The sequence below is a fragment of the Sapajus apella genome, unplaced genomic scaffold (assembly GCF_009761245.1).
Source record: "Sapajus apella isolate SASKATOON/1434 unplaced genomic scaffold, GSC_monkey_1.0 scaffold137, whole genome shotgun sequence".
Taxonomy (NCBI): domain Eukaryota; kingdom Metazoa; phylum Chordata; class Mammalia; order Primates; family Cebidae; genus Sapajus; species Sapajus apella.
In genome coordinates, this window is record NW_022437077.1 from 2,638,784 (window position 1) to 2,654,605 (window position 15,822).

General features: G+C 41.0%; 1 protein-coding gene across 5 annotated transcripts in view; it reads right to left on the reverse strand.

Moving 5' to 3' along the window:
* The window catches only part of PKIG (cAMP-dependent protein kinase inhibitor gamma), a 98,028-nt gene that overhangs the window by 69,158 nt on the left and 13,048 nt on the right, over nt 1–15,822 (reverse strand). The gene's annotated exons all lie outside the window — the stretch shown is intronic.

The window sequence follows — 15,822 nt, forward strand, 5'->3', positions numbered from 1 at the left end:
GGAATACTAAGATGAAATATTTTCAGAGTATGAACAGGATGCTTTTCAGATAAAATCCTCAAGTATCAACAAAGAACTGTGGGTGGGCTTAAATCATGTGCCTAAACTACTCTGTAACTTATCTAAAACCAACAGGCTGGTAGAATTTAGAAGCAGAAAAATACATGGTAGTCTGGATACTTAGAAGGATTTGGTTTAAAGGCAATGTGTGCAAGAATATTTATAAACTTACATAAAACCTACAGAGTTTGGCAAGCTTTGGAGAGACAAACAAACAATTCTGGTCGGAAATGAACTTCCTGTAAATATATTTCAGTGTTTTGGCAGTAAACTGTTAAGCACTATTCCTTATAGTTTTTGTAAAAGGAATAAAAGATAGAGAATACGCAGATCTCTCAATACATTTTCAAGTTTGTTTGTTTTCAATTGAAATAAAAACATTTCTTAATTTATAATACTAAGGATAATTCTATTGATAGAATCTTCTCTTTTTTAAGGATAACAACATAAAAATAATAATGACAACATCAACAAAAATAGCACAGTAACATGTTAAATGATTTCTGGCAGTCTGTCAAAACTACAGATATTAAAATAGGACACTTAAATGATATTAAGCTTCAATAAATCCACAAAACCCAGAACTGTAATAATTTTTAATATCCTACTCTTCAGAAGAGAAAAAATGTCACATTACTGTAAAACAAAAATAAATCAATAAGGTGATTATTTTCCTGTATCTGATCAATTGAGTTGGGGGAAATCCTGTCTCTGTAGCTGCCCCCAAGTCCCCTGCCCTTTTTCAGAAGACTTTCTTCAAATTGCAGGCAGCCTGGAAATCTTTCCAAAAAATCTTTGAAAAAACACTGTCTGCTGTCTTATGCATAGACACTTTGGATCATCACTTAGAAGTTTGTCCTCTGCTAAAAACGAGTCAGGAAAACCAATAATCTGTTTTTTTCCCCAAGCTGGAAGCTCCTGCCCACCAGCAAACTACTGCCTATTCTAGCTCTGTCCCGACCAGTACTTGCCACCTCCTCACCCCTTTACCCTTGTCCCAGTTCTTAGCTAGCAATTAGCATCAAGTCTGGGCCCTGTTCAAAAACCCATCCTTCCCCTTGCTCTGAATATCAAGTTAAAAGTCCCTCCTCAAAATGGGGTGTTGGTTACTCTGTGTCTGTCATCTCATATCCATCTGTGAAGACATCACAGCTCTGGCTCTAATTCTGCTTGGGTTTCCTATCTCAAAAGAGGAAATTTTCCAGGTTCAACTTAAAGCAACAATTTTCTTTTTTTTTTTTTTTTTTTTGAGGTCCAAGGTAGGTATAAGGGCAACAATTTTCAAAGAGCAAAATGTGTTTCCTCTTAACATGTATACTTCAGGCACTTGTCTAACCTCTCAGCCAACAGAAGTGGTTTGTCCAGACAAGGGTTTGTATGAGATATTCGCTACATGCCATTGGTCATACTGGTACTTCAAGGCAGCATAAACTTTAGCCTTTCCTGGGATGGAATTAATGACGTGACACCTTCAAGCTTTCAACTTTGGAAAATCAAAAAAAAAGTAAGTCAACTGATTCCCTAAAAATTCTCTCCCTTGCAAGGTTGTTATGAGGCGGTGGGAAGAAAAATGAGAAAGATGAGTCAGTGTGAGTCAGTGTTAACAAAAAAGCTCTGCTTCTGGTAAACAGTTTGCTCTTTTACTGACAGGACTAGGATTACCCGACTCCCACTTCTAAAAATACACAAATAACAGGTGGTATATATTATATAAGTGGTTCCAAAACACAGACTCAGATAATTGACTCTAAAAAGAGAACAGTTAATCAGCAATGAGCCAGACCTTCCCTGAGCCTGCTTCTTCTTGGAGAAGCCCCCAGACTAAGTATTTCCCTAAAGGCAATTAAGATCCTAAGTATTTCCACTGCTCACTCCAGTGACCGAAAGGAATGACTGAGCCTCCCTTTCAATAGCAATCACTTCGTGAGCACCTACTATGTGCCAATAACTCTGCTAGGCTTCATACAATTCATCTTTAAACTTTACAACAATCCTGTAAGACGGTTGTTATTATTCATGTTTTATAGAGAAGGAACCCGGATCACAGAGGTTGGGTTAGATTTATATAAAGTTACAGAGTGGCAGCACCAGATCTGATTTGGAAGTGCTTGTTTCTTTTTATTCCAAGCTGAATTCAGAAATACGTATGAACCACCCTAAGCAAAGCAATGCATCAAGTACTACAGCGGCTACAAGGCTAGAAAAGGCCACTCCAATTATCAAGAACGTATTATATGAAGTAAATAGGACTATCTAGGAGAGCTTCATCTCTCTATTTCCAAGATCCCAAACAAGGCCTACCACATAGGAGTTGCCCAGGAAATTACTACTGAAACATGTGGAAGAAAAGGGAAACACACAAATGTAACACAGGCAGTGTGTGGTTAGTGTCATAAGACAGAATGTGCTGTGATGATTTAGATTATATCTTGATGGAGGGCTTTGGGGAATATGCATGAACAACATGGCATTTGAGATAAGTCTGACAAATAGAATGACAGGCAACAGAGAAAAGTAAAGAGATCAATGGAGTATGTGGGGTAGTAACAGTTGAGACCAACCACTCAGTACCTGTAGCAGTACAAGGAGAAATAAAGCTAGAAAAAAACAGATTCTATATTGTTGGCCGAGTCTGCTTCAAGTCCCTTTTTATATAGAAAAGCGTAGAAATTACAAGTATTTTTCTAGCTGATTCAAATACATGGGGAGACACTCTTAATGGTTAAATAAACATAAATCTGCTGTATAACCTTTCTGGAACACAGTGGTGGTGATGGTGGTAGAATAGAATAGAATAAATGAATATCTGTTTATAAATCTAGAACATAAGTGTTTGTAGAACTAAAGGAGCATTACAGGTAAGTGCTACCACCTTTATTGCCTCAACTCTGAATCATGATAAGTGTTCTGTGACAGCACATTTTATTTTAATTTAATCTATAGCTCCTTCGGTAGAGGACCAGTCAAGTCAATGACAGTCAACAGGCACAGCTGGCTAAAGGACTTTCTGGAAATGCGAGAGGATGGGAGGCACTTTTTGGCTGACACATTTGATTGTTTCCTCACTCAAATAGGCATTTAGTATGTAGAGACCAAGATGTTAAACATCCAGCAAATTATGGGGCTGTCATATAGAAACAAAAACTGTCCCTTTACTCTGTCTGACTTTTAAATACCAAGATATTTATGTAAAGCCTCTTTATAGTAATCTGAACCTAGAACGCTACTCCTTTTTGTCTGTAACAAAGAACTTTTGCATGATTTTTGAGGAAATGTATTTTCCAAGAATGCATCTACCAAGTAAAAGGAAAACAATGCTTTGTTTTGTATTTAAGGAGTGAATTATCATGTCCATAATATATTTTCAAATAGCTCAGCAAAAAATTGAAATATACACATGCAAATAAACTATATGCAACAAAATGTTAACAACTGTTGGGGACTAGATTTTCGATACAGGTGCTCGTCGTACTCCTGTTAATTTTTTTCCACGTTTGATATTTTTCATAATGAAAAGCTAGAGGGGAAAACCCATCTGGTCCTCATTAAGTGAGAGGTCACAATAGAGATTAAGACCACCGACTCCAGAGCTCTGGGACCTTAGGCAGGTTACATTCCCTCTCTCTGCCTCAGTTTCTCCATCTGTAACATAAGGATAATAATAGTACCTCTCTCATGGAGCAGTTATAAGGATCAGATGAGTTAAAAAATGAAAGTTGCGGATGGGCACAATGGTTCACGCCTGTAATTCTAGTACTTTGGGAGGCCAAGGCAGGTGGATCACCTGAGGTCAAGAAATCGAGATGAGCCTGGCCAACATGGTGAACCCCCATCTCTACTAAAAATACAAAAAATTAGCCAGGCGTGGTGGTGGGCACCTGTAATCCCAGCCACTCAGGAGGCTGAGGTGGGAGAATCACTTGAACCCAGGAGGCAGAGGTTACAGTGAGACAAGATTGCACCATCGCACTCCAGCCTGGGCAACAAGAGCAAGACTCCATCTTGAAATTAATTAATTATTAATTAAATTTTTAAAAATGAAAGTTGCTTAAAACACAGCCCAGCACACAGAATGCCAGACTGCACTACTGAAGTCATAGCTATATCATCATATCTCAGTAAACAGTCATTCACCCACCCACCTGCCCATCTCGTCAGCCTGAGTTACTTGTACAAGCAGACGGGTTGGAAATACTTGACCAAGAGTCATATTCACTCTATTTTCTTCCAGTTAGATCCTTTCTCTCGATCCCCTTTTGAATATGCTCCAGCCAAACAGATCTTACTTATGCCTCTGACTCTCTAATGCATTTTTTTCTTAAACATCTCCTGACCTTATTCTCTCCCCCATCTCACCTGAACACCATTTCTTCTTCCTCTCTTTTCTTCTTTTTTTTTTTTTTTTTTTTTTTTGAGACGGAGTTTCACTCTTGCCACCCAGGCTGGAGTGCAATGGCGCGATCTCGGCTCACCGCAACCTCCACCTCCTGGGTTCAGGCAATTCTCCTGCCTCAGCCTCCTTAGTAGCTGGGATTACAGGCATGTGCCACCAAGCCCAGCTAATTTTTTGTATTTTTAGTAGAGACGGGGTTTCACCATGTTGACCAGGATGGTCTCGATCTCTTGACCTCGTGATCCACCCGCCTCGGCCTCCCAAAGTGCTGGGATTACAGGCGTGAGCCACCGCGCCCGGCCTCTTAATTCTTATTCATCCTTCAGAATGCTGGCCAAGTACCGGCTCCTTTGTGAGCCCAGCCAGATTCAGTCACCACTTGGCTTTCCTCCTCTGGAGTCCTTCTCCCAGGAACATAACATAGGACTGCCTTCAAGTGTCAATTACCTTTCAATCTGTAGATACCTTTTTTTTTTTTTCCTTCGAGTGTAGATACCTTTTTAAACAGAATTTAAACTCCTTAAGGACAAGGGCTATGTTATTCTTTGCTATATATTTTCTTAGGCTTCTCACAGCCTCTAGAACAAGATGCATGGTGAAATCTTTCTTTGACCCAAGCTGCTACATTTGCTCTCTGATGAACCTTCACATTTTTAATATGTCTCAAATAAAACTTGATCCAAAGGCTTTGCCCCAAACAGAACACTTTGCTTGACAATATCTTCTGTGCTAACATAAAGCCAAGGGTGGTCTCAAAGAATTCAAGTTGCATGATCCTCAGAGGCCAAGGCACACTGAAGTACTGGGTGCCACAGGTGTCTCTTCCTGAACATTCAAAGTACAGCATGGGCTGTGTCTTCCTTTCCCTTCCAGTAAATCCATTATTCCGCCTATATTCCCTACTAGAAGGACCATTGTGATGTGATTAATGGGTAGTATTCTGAAGATGACAGGACCAGAGTCCTTCTGAAATGGTCTCAAAGAGAAATACATACATAAGTGGGGGCATGGGTGGTAGGTAAAGCAAGGAAAAGGAAAACATCCTTCCAGACTGGAACTCTGGTCCCAGCACCAGAGCAGAAATCCAGTGAGCAAACTGAAACCATGTTGTTCATGGCATCTCCTTGCTTACAACCTGTGAGCACTTCTCACTGTGCCTAGAATGAGATCTCTAGTACTTGTGACAGGCTTCAAAGCCTGAGGTGACCTGGTTCCTATTTGTCTAGTCTGAAATTGTGCCACTCTCCCTCTCATTGTCTATTCCCCAGCCTTGTGGTCCTGTCTGTTGTTTGAACAGGTCAAACTTAACGCTACAAAAGGGCCTTTGTGCCTGTGGCTTCCAGTCATGGTTCCACTACTTACTAGCTATGTGACCACAGACAAGTTACTTAATCATTTTGAAACTCAGTTGCCTCATCCATAAAATTCAGTCATTTATTTATCAACCGTCTACTACATAGCATGACCTGTTCTAGGCATTACAGGAGAAGCAACAAATAGCACAGATAGGGTTCCCACTCTCTTTAGCTCACCTTCTAATGGACAAAAAGCAATTAAACAATTAAGATCATTTTAGACAGTAACAAACTCTATGAAGAAAATTAGGCAGAGTAATGCACAACTGAGTTGAAGAAGATGGTGAGCAGGCTACGTGAGAGTGGTCGGGGAACGCTGCCTGGAGGAGGTGACATTTGAGCTGAGACCTGAGGAAGAGAAGATGTTAATACATGAAACACTGTGGAAGAGAATCCCAGGCAGAGAGAACAGTGCAGAAATGCCCTGAGGAGGGAACTTGCAGCATGGGTTCCAAAAAAGCTGTGCCAGGCTAGAACCTAGTAAGCAAGAGAAATAATGTGGCTGGAGAGGCAGGCAGAAGCTAGGTCCCAGAGGCTTTGCGGAGTGGTGTTAAGGAATTTGGATTTCAATCCATGTGCAACGGAAAGCCACTGAAGTGCTTTAAGCTGGGAGTCACGTGATCAAATTTATGTGTTTTTTTGTTTTGTTTTGTTTTGTTTTTTTGACGGGGTTTCACCATGTTGGTCAGGCTGGTCTTGAACTCCCAACCTTAGGTGATCTGCCCATCTTGACCTCCAAAGTGCTTGGATTACAGGCATAAGCCACCACGCCCAGTCTCAAATTTATGTTTTTAAAAGATCACTCTGTGGGGAAATCTGAACAACATTGGCGGACTGTATAAATATCAATATCCTGGTTGTGACATTTGACTACAGCTCTGTAAGATGTCATTATGAAGAGAAACTGGGTAGTGGGTACATCGGATCTCTGTCTATTAATTTTTACAACTGCATGTGAATCTATAATTATCCCAAAGTTAAAAAAAAATCACCTTGGCCACTATGTGTAGAATAGATTTATATATGCATATACACAGGTGTTTTTATGTGTGTGTGTACATGCACGCACATACATATTTATTTATATTTATTTTGTAGTGAGGCAAGAAGGGAATCAGGGAGACCAGCAAGGAGGCTGCCACCCTTGTCTGATGGCTCACAGGTTTGTTGCATGGTGTCTTGCTGTAACCAAACATAATGGACGTGCACAGAAGAGTGAGGGAGATCAAGGATGCAGATGAAGTTTTTAGATTATACGAGGGGTCTTCAAAAACTTCACGGAAAATACGTATTATGAAAACACTATATATGAACTTCAAAAATGTTCTGCACCGGCCGGGCACAGTGGCTCACACCTGTATTCCCAGCACTTTGGGAGGCTGAGGCGAGAAGATCATGAGGTCAGGAAATCGAGATCATCCTGACTAACACAGTCAAACCCCATCTCTACTAAAAATACAAAAAAATTAGCTGGGCATGGTGGTGGATGTTTGTAGTCCCAGCTGCTCGGGAGGCTGAGGCAGAAGAGCCATTTGAACCTGGAAGCGGAGGTTGCAGTGAGCCGAGATCATACCACTGCACTCCAACCTGGAAGACAGAGTGAGACAGAGTCTCAAAAAAAAAAAAAAAAAAAGTTCTGCATCAAAATTAGCTTGTTCTAACTTCATTTCCGAAGAAGATCTCGTTTGCGGCACTAAGAATAATACAGCATTAGTTTGAAAAGAGCAACATTAATTCTGCTAAAATTGAAGCAAGAGCAAACATCAAATTTATGGTGAAGCTCAAGTCAAGAAATGGTGAAATCACTGGTGCCTTACAAAAAGTTTATGGGTACAATGCCCCAATGAAATTAGCAATTTACAAATGGATAACTCATTTTAAGAAGGGATGAGAGGATGCTGAAGATGCATCCCACAAGAGCAGACAATCCACATCAATTTGTGATTTTTAAAAAAATTCATTTTGTTGGCTGGGTGCAGTGGCTCACGCCTATAATCCCAGCACTTTGGGAGGCCGAGGCAGGTGGATCATGAGGTCAAGAGATCGAGACCATCCTGGTCAACACGGTGAAACCCCATCTCTACTAAAAATACAAAAATTAGCTGGGCATGGTGGCACACGCCTGTAGTCCCAGCTCTTCGGGAGGCTGAGGCAGGAGAATTGCTTGAACTCAGGAGATGGAGGCTGCAGTGAGCCGAGATCGTGCAATTGCACTCCAGCCTGGGTAACAAGAGTGAAACTCCGTCTCAAAAAAAAAAAAAAATTCATTTTGTTCATGCTCTAATTGAAGAGGATCAATGATTAACATCAGGAACAGCCAACAACACAGACATCTCAATTGGCTCAGCTTACACAGCTGACGAAAATATTACAATTGAGAAAAATTTCCACTTGTTGGGTGCCAAATCCATTGCACCCACATAAGCTACGGACAACAGCAGAACTTTCAAAGTAGCTGAGATTATAAGCATGTGATCCCATGTCAGCTATTTTTTTTTTTTCTATTTTTCATAGAGATAGGGTCTTATTTTGTTGCACAGGATGGTGTTGAACTCCTGGACTCAAGTGATCCTCCTGCCTTGGCCTCCCAAAGTGCTGAGATTATAGGGTTGAGCCACAGCCCCAAGCCTTAAATGGAAGTTTATATTACAAGTAATACATCTTTAGTTGGGCATGGCTCACACCTGTAATCCCAGCACATTGTGAGGCTGAGGCGGGCAAATCACCTGAGGTCAGGAGTTCAAGACCAGCCTGGTCAACATGGTGAAACCCAACTCTACTAAAAATACAAAAATTAGCTGAGCGTGGTAGTGCACACCTATAATCTCAGCTACTGGGGAGACTGAGGCACAAGAATTGCTTCAACCTGGGAGGCGTAGGTTGCAGTGAGCTGAGATCAAGCTGCTGCACTCCAACCTGGGCAAAAGAGTGAGACTCCATCTCAAAAAATAAAAAAAGAAATAACAAGTAACACATCTTCTAGTACAAAACTGGCTAGATGACTACTGGAGATGATTTGTGCTGGAGTTTTTGAAAAGAAACATCAACAAAGCATACCGAAATTCCTGGAAAAATAATCAAGGAAAAAAGACTGTGTAATAAAACATTTACACAGAACAGTATGTGCAAGAAAAAAAAATGAAGAGTTCCTATGTTACTGGGGCCAAATGATAGCTTTAGGATATTGCTCATTTTTAGATAAAACTATATCTTATACATGTTTTTTGTTATTTGGGCATAAAGTGGGAGTTGTTTGAATAAGTAAGTCTGTCAAAGTACAAGATGCTATAAATCATGAATACTAAGAATGCCAAAATTGTAGTATCTGAAAAGCAAAAATCAAGCTTTTAAAAAGTCAAATCTAAAAGGCAGGTGGTAGTTTTTAAAGAAGTTTTAAAAGTTTTAAAACTTCCTGAGAATTTAAGACTAGAGCACTGACTTTCTGACCTGGGTTTATATAACTCTCATACCCAGGGGATGTGACAGCTGATTGTCTTGTCCAAACAAACACTACAGAAAATTATTAAAACCATCAGGGATATTTCATTTCTCTTCCCACAGTATCTAATTCTTATCTCAGACAGATATGTGTGTGTGTGTGTGTGTGTGTGTGTGTGTGTGTGGTTTGGATGAATGTTCTACATAATTAGAATTCTTCACAGTACTAAGGAGAAGGCAAAGTGTTTTAAAGTCTTAAAAACTAATTTTCTAGAGAAATTCTGGCTTTGGGAAAGTAGCAAAGTGATCTGTGGATGACAGAGTTATCTTTAATTAGGAGTTGAGCAAACAGTTATAAGCAAAATCTAGATAAATAAAGACACTGTTTATATTTCAAAGGCAGGGACACAGATTCTGCTACAAAACTTTTCCAACACAAATCCTCAGCAAATAGTTTTCCTTAGGAAAACTATTTTTACCCCTTTATCAACTTGGTTGATAAGTATTTCATTTTCAGTGTATATATGAAAAAGCTATATACAGAGAAATTGTTTTCATTATTTAAACAACACTTTACAAATGGAGACAAAGCTTATTGTGCTGTAAGGTTTATTTGCTAGGTTGGCAAATGATTCTGCCACGAGTATTATGAAGTCTCAGAATGAGAATACATAGAAGGAATTGGCTTGACTCCCAAAAAAACCTCCTGAACCATGGTCCTTCTCTCCAGACTAAAACACCACTCTGGAAACTAGTGATTAATGTTCATTAATTCAAAACATAATCATATATATTATTCCACTGCCTGTGTGGAACAAGATGCTACCTTTTTCGTTTTATGGTGTCCTTTTGAGACAGTCTTGCTCTATCATCCAGGCTGGAGTGCAGTTGTGCGATCTCAGCTCACTGCAACCTCTGCCTCCCGGGTTCAAGTAATTCTCCTGCCCCAGCATCCCAAGTAGCTGGGATGACAAGTATGCACTACCACACTCAGCTAATTTTTTGTATTTTTAGTAGAAATGAGATATCACCATGTTGGCCAGGCTGGTCTTGAACTCCCGATCTCCAGTGATCTGGCCGCCTCAGCCTCCCTAAGTGCTAGAATTACAAGACATGAGCCACCATGCGTGGCCTATTTTTAATGGAGAATAGGGTTTCACCACGTTGGTCAGGCTGGTCTCAAATTCCTGACCTCGAGTGATCTACCCACATTGGCCTCCCAAAGTGCTGTGATTATAGGCGTGAGATACCGCGCCCTGCTGATGCTATGTTTAAGATGCTATTATTATTCCCATTTTTTCAGATGAAGAAACTGCAGCTTGGAAAGGTTGGTGTCCAAAGTCACGAAATTATTAAGTGCCACAGCTGCCACACTCAGCTCCCACAAGCTATGAAGGAGTGATAGTAATGACAGTGGCAGCACTTAAGCTGTACTCAGCATGTGTGAGGCACTGTTCTTTTCACTTTCCTATGTCAACTCATGTAATCCTCAAGACAACCCTAGGGGAGAGGCAGGCAGGTTTGTATTTGGACCACCAGCCTCCTCTTTCTCTACCCTGCTCACCATACATGGCCTGCTTCTCTCGCCACAAAATCAAAATCAGCATCCCAATGTCATCATGTTCTCTCTACCCTTATCTCAAATCAAAATTTGTTCCAAAATGCTGGTAATTGTTGAAGCTTGATTACACATAATGGAGATTTCTTTATACTATTCTACTTTTGCCTATATTTGAAATTACCTTACAAACAAGTTTGGATTTGATCCATGGCACAAATCTCAGCATATAAAAAGCAAAGCAAGCTTATAATCATTTAACTATAAGTAACACATTTAACATTTTTTGCTCTAACATGGAATGTAAGCTATCGAAAAGGCTACAAGACTAGCTCCACTGACAATGAATTCAAAGGAAGGGTTACTGAAGATGGCTATGTAATAATAGAAGACAATGACATTGCTTCATTCTCTCATTCCATGAACATAAATTGAGCACCCATTGTTATGTTAGGATGTACAGAGGTCCAGGGAAGAAATCCTGTCTTCAACCAGCAGTTTAGTAACAGACACAAAATGAACACAAAGGTAATTATGGAGGAGGACTATTTATGAGAAATGTTATAAATAGAAAAGTTTGAAGTGCCATGTAATTTGGAAAAAGAAGCAACATCAGGACAAATTCTATCACATTGAATTCCCTGAAACAGTCCAAACTTTTTGGTATGTTAAACATTATTTAAAATCAGTGAGTGGCCTGGGTGCAGCGGCTCATGTCTGTAATTCCAGCACTTTGGGAAGCAGGCAGATCACCTGAGGTCAAGAGTTCAAGACCAACCTGGCCAACGTGGTGAAACCCTGACTCTACTAAAAATACAAAAAATAGCCGGGCATGGTAGCTCATGCCTATAGTCTCAGCTACTCAGGAGGCTGAGGCAGGAGAATTGCTTGAACTAGGAAGGCAGAGGCTGCAGTGAGCCATGATGGCACCACTGCACTCCAGCCTGGGCAACAGAGTGAAACTCCATCTCAAAAAAAAAAAAAAAAAAAAAAAACCCCAAAAAAAACCAAAAAGCATACTTAACTAGAGAAGATGTCTCTGGAAAGAAGCTCACCAGGGCACCATTTATAATGATCAACAATAGGGCTTGCTGATATTCATTTCAATTGATACACAGTAACTCATAAATAACAACTTAAGAAACAAAGTAGAAACTCTCTCCCTGATGGATTCAGGAATGATAATGGTATTAATACATTTTTTAAAATACAGTTAAATAGACAAATCATTAAAAATGTATGTTTATTTTCCAAATACTTGCTAAGAGATGAAAGCCTCCCCTCCCCTCCCTGTTTCCCTTTTCTCTTTTCTCTTTTATCTTTTCTGAGACAGGGTCTCTATCTGTCACCCATGCTGGATTGCAGCTGCCTGATCATGGCTCACTGCAGCCTCAACCTCCCTGGGCTCAGGTGATCCTCCCACCTCAGCCTCCAAGTAGCTGGGACTACAGGCACGCACCACCACATCCTGCTAATTTTTGTATTTTTTGTAGAGAGAGGGTTTTGCCTTATTTGCCAGGCTTGTGTCTCAAACTCCTGGACTCGAGCAATCCATCTGTCTCAGTCTCCCAAAGTGCTGGGATTACAGGTGTAAGCCACTGCATCCAGTGAAGGCCTTTTCTTGAGAGTAAGTTCAAGCAATTAAAGTTCCTGCATGAACCACACTCTTGATGTACATCTATGATTTCCAGTTTTTACTGAAAAGACACTTGTGAAGTATTCTGAAGGCAGAATCAGATTAGATAGATAGATAGATAGATAGATAGATGTAGATATGTTTTGGAGACAGGGTCATACTCTGCCTCCCAAGCTGGAATGCAGTGGCCTGATCACAGCTCACTGTAACTTCAAACTCCTGGGCTGAATTGATCCTCCCGCTTCAGCCTCCCAAATAGCTAGGACTACAGGGATATGCCGCCACATCTGGCTAATTTTACTTTTTGTAGAGATGGGGTCTCATTGTTGCCCAGGTTGGTGTCAAACTCTAGGCCTCAAGTGATTTTCCTGCCTCAGCCTACCAGTATTAGGATTATAGGTGAGAGCTACCCCACCTGTCAGAGTCCCCATATTTTTTTAAGTTGTTTTCTTCAATCTTTTCAGAGGTCTCTTCTACCTCTAATTTGACAATAATTTTTTTTCTTAGCCATTTATCTTTATCAGGTAAACACATTCAACTTATTTTTCATAAAAGCAATATCTTTTTTCCTTTTCCCCTTTATATTTCACTAGTTAAGATAATATTTAATTATTTCATAATCACAACAAGTAAAACTAAAATAAGCAGGCTAGGGAACAAACCCAGCTGACTCTTATTGATTGCCACTGTTATCAACACATTATGAGCAAACATTTATAATGTGGGCTTGGTGCAGTGGCTCACACCTGTGTAGTAACAGCACTTTGGGAGGCAGAGGTGGGTAGGTCACCTGAGGTCAAGAGTTCAAGACTAACCTGGCCAATATGGCAAAACGCTGTCTCTACTAAAAATACAAAATTAGCTGGGTATTGTGGGGCACACCTGTAATCCCAGCGACTCCAGAGGCTGAGGCAGGGGAACTGCTTGCACCAAGGAGGAGGAGGTTGCAGTGAGCCAAGATCGCACCACTACACTCCAGCTCAGGCCACGGAGCAAGATTCCATCTCAAAAAAAAAAAAAAGAAAGTCAATGTAAAAACCACAATTTTCGGCTGGGCGTAGTGGCTCACGCCTGTAATCTCAGCACTTTGGGAGGCCAACGTGGGTGGATCACAAGGTCAAGAGATCGAGACCATCTTGGTCAACATGGTGAAACCCCATCTATACCAAAAATACAAAAAATTAGCTGGGCATGGTGGTGCGCACCTGTAGTCCCAGGTACTCAGGAGGCTGAGGCAGGAGAATTGCTTGAACCCAGGAGGCGGAGGTTGCGGTAAGCCGAGATCGCAACATCGCACTGCAGCCTGGGTAACAAGAGCGAAACTCCCTCTCAAAAAAAAAAAAAAAAAAGAAAACCAAACCACAATTTTCTCCAAATAGAGGGTATAGTTGACATTGTTGGCCGCCTCCTGTGATGGGCACTGCCCACTTCCAGGCCTAAAGCTATTCTTCCATAGCTGCAGAATCCCTCTGTTCTTGGAAATGGCAATGTGTGCAGCTAAGGAACTGCATTCACCAGCCTTCTTCACAAATAAGAATGGACAAAGATGTAAACTGAACATGGTGGTTGAGACTTAAGGTACTTTAAAGGGTGTCCTCTGCCCTCCCCTTTCCTCCTCCTTCCTGCCTCAAGAACCGTTTGGCTAGAGTCAAAGTAACACGTGTGACCACAAGGTGACTGCAAGCTGTGTGATGGTGAAACAGAAAGAGAGAAAGATCTAGACTGCCTGATGGCACTGTGGAACTGCCATGCCAGGAATAGACTATCTACTTCGGACTTAATATTTCTTGAGAGAAAAATAACCTGTCTTCCTTTAAGCACTGTTATCAGCAGCCAATACAATTCTTCTTCAACCAATCTACTCAACGTCTATTCCCCTACTCAAAGAAAAAAAAACTTTCCTAACAGAAACACAATTCTGTTTCTGATTGGTCTAGAGATAATTTCATCCCTCTTGTAAATGGCTTGTTCAAGAACCAGGCCTAAGCCCATCAGGGCATCACACTGCCCTACTGACAGGAATTGGCTCCAGGATGAGCACATGACCTAATCCATGCCAATGAGATTCTAGGGTTAGTTTTCTGGAGGCTTCTGAGAATATTTCTCACTCTAAGGAGAACAAAGAGACAATCTTTTTTTTTGAGATGGAGCTTTGCTCCTGTTGCCCAGGTTGGAGTGCAGTGGTGTGATCTCAGTTCACTGCAACCTCCACCTCCCAGGTTTAAGAGATTCTCCTGCTTCAGCCTCCCATGTAGCTGGGACTACAGCTGTCTACCATCGTACCTGACTAATTTTTTGTATTTTCACTAGAGACGGAGTTTGACCATGTTAGTCAGGCTGGTCTCAAACTCCTGACCTCAGGTGATCCACCTGCCTGAGCTTCCCACAGTGTTGGGATTACACTACGCCAGGCCAAGACAATCTTTCTATTCCTTAGCGGGGTGCCATACAGAGATCTGGGGCCTAGGCCTATTGCAGCTATTTTGCTGCTAGCCTGAGGAAGAAGCCAATACTCTAGGTAGGGCACAACCAAGAAAATCCTAGGGAAAGAAGCCCATGACTTAAGAAGATTAAGTTAACCCTTGAAGTGTGTCCAGGACAAGTATAACTGTATCAGCCAAAACATATACAAGTTGCAGAGGTCATTGCAGAAGCAATGGAACAGGTGCTTAGAGTTAGTCAAATATTTTGAGAAGGCCAAAGTAAGTCAGGTCTTCCCAGTGGACATGCAAGGTAGGGCATGGGTTTTCAAAATATTTCTGTGCCTTTTCCATATGAGGCCTGATAAAGAACTTACTATACAGTAAGTTTGCAAATATTGAGGGTTTTTTTGTTTTTTGTTTTTTTGTTTTGAGACAGAGTTTTGTTGTGTCGCCAGGCTGGAGTGCAGTGGTGCGTTCTCGGCTCACTGCAATCTCCGTCCCCTGGGTTCAAGCAATTCTCCTGCCTCAGCCTCCCGAGTAACTGGGACCACAGGAATGCGCCACCACACCCAGCTAATTTTTGTATTGAGTTATTTTATGAGTGCTTTTTGGGCAGGTATTTGGGAAAAAAAAAAAAAAAGTTACTCAATAAGTGTGCATGTGCATGTGTCAAAGACTTCATAATAATAAACACAATGGCTAAAATCTCCATGTTAAGTTCTTTCTATCTGCCAAGACTGTGCTGAGCCCTTTATTTCATGCAATCCTCACAAGAAACAAGGAACTCTCATAGTATCCACTTTACAAGTGAGGAAGCCCTGAAGCTTAGAAAAGTTAAGTGTATTGTGCATTAAGTAGAAAGTGCCTGGGATAAGATGTGAATTCATGTCCCAAGGACTCCAGAGTCTCATTCCTAACCACAAATTTGCGCTGCTTCCTTATGAATACATAAAAGCACA